This window comes from Rhinopithecus bieti, unplaced genomic scaffold, assembly GCF_001698545.2.
Source record: "Rhinopithecus bieti isolate Rb0 unplaced genomic scaffold, ASM169854v2 scaffold_2350, whole genome shotgun sequence".
Taxonomy (NCBI): Eukaryota; Metazoa; Chordata; class Mammalia; order Primates; family Cercopithecidae; genus Rhinopithecus; species Rhinopithecus bieti.
In genome coordinates this window covers 1,517,468-1,521,035 of record NW_016803902.1, presented here as the reverse complement: position 1 = coordinate 1,521,035, position 3,568 = coordinate 1,517,468, and positions in this window count along the sequence as shown.

The following is a 3,568-nucleotide window of genomic DNA, read 5'->3' as shown; positions in this document are numbered from 1 at the left end:
GGCTGTGGCCGTGGGGCGCGGGCGCTGAGACGCGCGGCTGGCGCGCCGGGCAGGGCTGCGCTCGGGAGCTGCCGCCGCGCTTCCCGGGAAGGCTGCGCTGGCTGCGGGGCTCAGCGCAGGGGAGGACAGGCTGCGGCCGGCGCGGCTGCGGCGCGCGCTGACAGCCGGGGCCGCCCCGGCGCGCCCATTGGTCCACGGTGCACCAATCAGCGGCCGCGGCTCTCACTGCAAAGAGGGCGTGGCCTCAACTCTGGCAGCCGCCGAAACTCTGGGGCCGCGCTTGGCCGCGAGTACAAAGCCGGCTGGTGGCCGCTCTGCGGCACTGCTCCGGCCGCGCGCCTCCCGGGGGGCCCACACCCCCACGTCCCTGAAACCCTTATTTTGAAAAATGCCCTTTCGAACGCAATCGCCCGCCCCAGAGCCACGCGGGCACGGCTCGAGGGAAGTTTGTTTCCTTTTTCAAATTGCTCCGGTCACCTTAACGGTTTGAGTCTTCCGGAGTCACGCCCGCAGCCTCGCTGCCCCCATCTGGCTTGGGCAGGGCCGAAGCTCGTCTCCCGCGTTAAGAGCGCGCCAGCCATTTCTCTGCCTGCTCTTCCAGGCGGGCCGGGCGGGGGGCCTCCCAACGGCTTCCTCTCCAGTTTTCAAAGGCTGCACATTTCACTTAACTATTTGAAGTATTTATAGGCAAATACAATACGCAGGGAAGCTTCCCGCCCCAAGACAGCTCCTCCACGCAACCTACCACAGACTCTGTAATTAGAGTGGCCTGAGGAAGCCGGGAGAGGCTTCATGACCCCGGCAGGCTCTGGCCAAACCTTGCTGCGTTTCATGGAGCCCCTCCCTGTCCGCGCCTGGGACGCACTGGCCCCAACAGGTTCATCGACTCGAATTCGCTGTTTGGGTTGCTCTGTGGTTTCCTCGCTGACTCAAAGTGTATGAGAGTAAGAAGGAAACTGAGAGATGATCAGGCAGGTCAGACTTCGCGATTTATGAATGAGGAGCCTCCCATCCCGTAGAACTGCTTGTATTAGAATTGAGCAAGTTCTTTAAGCTTACATGCATCCTTATGAAGCTGTTTTCACATGTAGTAAGGTGGAAGTTTGACTACATTTACCTAATGAGCTGTTGTTTGGATTAAATGAGATGGTTGGTGCATGACAGTCATTTAGCACAAGTACCTGGCAATGTAGGAGACCAATAAAAGCTGGGTTTTATTTTCCCTGTTGTTGAATTACTGCTGCTTTCCCCCAAAGTCATCTCTGTTAATAAACTATTTGTCTTTCTTCTTTGTTTCCAGGATACAGGTTTTCACTTTGTGCCCGCCCTATAGCCTAATCTTCAGTGCTGCTAGCATTGATTTAGAATAACTCAGACGCTATTAACTGAATATGTCCCCCTGGAATTCATGTTAAACCCCTAATTCCCCATGTGATGGTATTAGGAGGTGGGGAACTTTAGGAGGTAATAAGGTGAAGACAGTGGAGCCCTCATGATAGGATTAGCACCCTTATTAGAAGAGACAGGAGAGAGATGCTTTCTTTCTGCCTTGTGAGGACACGGAAGGCAGTCTTCTGTGGACCAGTAAGAGGGCCCTTACCAAGAACCTGATACCATGTTGGCATCCTAGTCTCAGACTTCCAGCCTCTGGTACTGCAAGAAATAAATGTTTGTTGTTTAAGCCATCCTGTTTATGGCATTTTGTTATAGTGGCCCAAAGTAACAAAGATCTCAGACCAGAGGAAACATCAAAGTCTTAACCTCTGAAGCATTAAGAAATGAGAAGGCACCTTCTTAGCCATTCTAGGTAGCAACTTTCTACTCTAGTTAGGCTGAAATGTACAGTCCTGTCTATATCTGTTTCAGTTATCTTCTCTCTCTCTGAAATCAAGTCACACATGATCCATGCTATTAACACTTTGCCCTTTGCCATCTGATGCCACCTCCCTTACTGTTGTCTACCATTATTTAACTGTTATTTATTGTTTCATGCATTCGTTTTCTTCTTAGAGAATAAACTTCTTGGAATTAGGAGCTGTGTTTTAACTTTCTTTAGATCTTCTCAGTATGGTGCATAAAGCTGGACAGAATAGCTACCCAAAATTTTTATTGAATGAATGATTGAATGATGCTAGCATCAACCCTCAAGAAGGAGAGATTGTCTTTTAGATTTAGGAACATAAGGACATATGAAATATTATGCTATTAACCTTGGGACTCTTCTGCCTGCCCTGAATTCTAGTTACGACCAGTGTACCAAGAGTTGTGGAAAGATATCACAATCTTCAGCTTCTAAAGATCAGGGAGATATTCCAAAGTATTCCCATGGCCCTAATGCAGTGGTTCTCAAAGTGTGGTCCCTGGAGCTGCAGGAGAATTACCTGGAAACTTGTTTGAAAACCCCACCCCAGACCTATTGAATCAAAAGCTCTGGGGATGGGGCCCAGCAATCTGTATTTCAACAGTGTTCAACCTAGTGATTATGATGCGTACTAAAGCTTGAGATCTTCTGCCCTAATGAATATATCATGCTTTCAGTGCACCTCCAGAACTTCTTAAACCTTAATATCCATAAGAATCACTGGGGATCTTGCTAAAATACAGATTCAGATTCAGTTGGTCTAGAAGGGGGCTGAGATTCTGCTTTCTGAATAAGTCCTCATGTGATGCCCATGCTGGTGTTCTAAAGATCACACTTTGAGTAGCAAGGTTAAACCACAGACAGCAGGGAGGGTTTCATCTTAAGGGTCATCTACTGAAAAGGATCTCAGAGTGCATCCATCTAGTTGGAAACAGCTGCCTGATCACTTGATAATGTCTTCTATGGGTATAGAAATGGAAATAGTGCAATACATGTTATGTATTTGCCATCTTTGCTTTCCTGTTTAAATTGTATTTACTGCCAAGGTTATTTTGGGGTTCTGAGACCCTCAAATATGCACAAATATGAAAAACAGTATTTCTTTTAAAGTATTTCTAATGTTCTAGGATTGGTAAGCATGAGCATTTCCCTTAATCCTGTGTGGTTTATATAACGAAAGTCTGATAATTCTTCATTTTTCTTGATGAAAGATCTTTCATTTGAGGACAAGTGAATCTTTTAGTCTGTTTCCAAATTTCTTTCTTTTCCTGCCCCTTCTTCCCTTTAGTAATTCTATTTGCTTTTTCCGGAACATTATTTATCTCTCTCTCTCTCTCTCTTTTTTTTTTTTTGACGGAGTTTTGCTCTAATTTCCCAGGCTGGAGGCTGGAGGCTGGAGTGCAATGGCGCAATCTTGGCTCACTGCAACCTCCGCCTCCCAGTAGCTGGGATTACAGGCGCATGCCACCACACCCGGCTAATTTTTATTTTAGTAGAGACGGGGTTTCATATTGGTCAAACTGGTGTCGAACTCCTGACCTCAGGTGATCCGTCCACCTCGGCCTCCCAAAGATTTGTCTCATATATATATATATATATACATATATATATATATGTGTGTGTATATATATATACATATATATATATGTGTGTGTATATATATATACATATATATATGTGTGTATATATATACATATATGTGTGTAT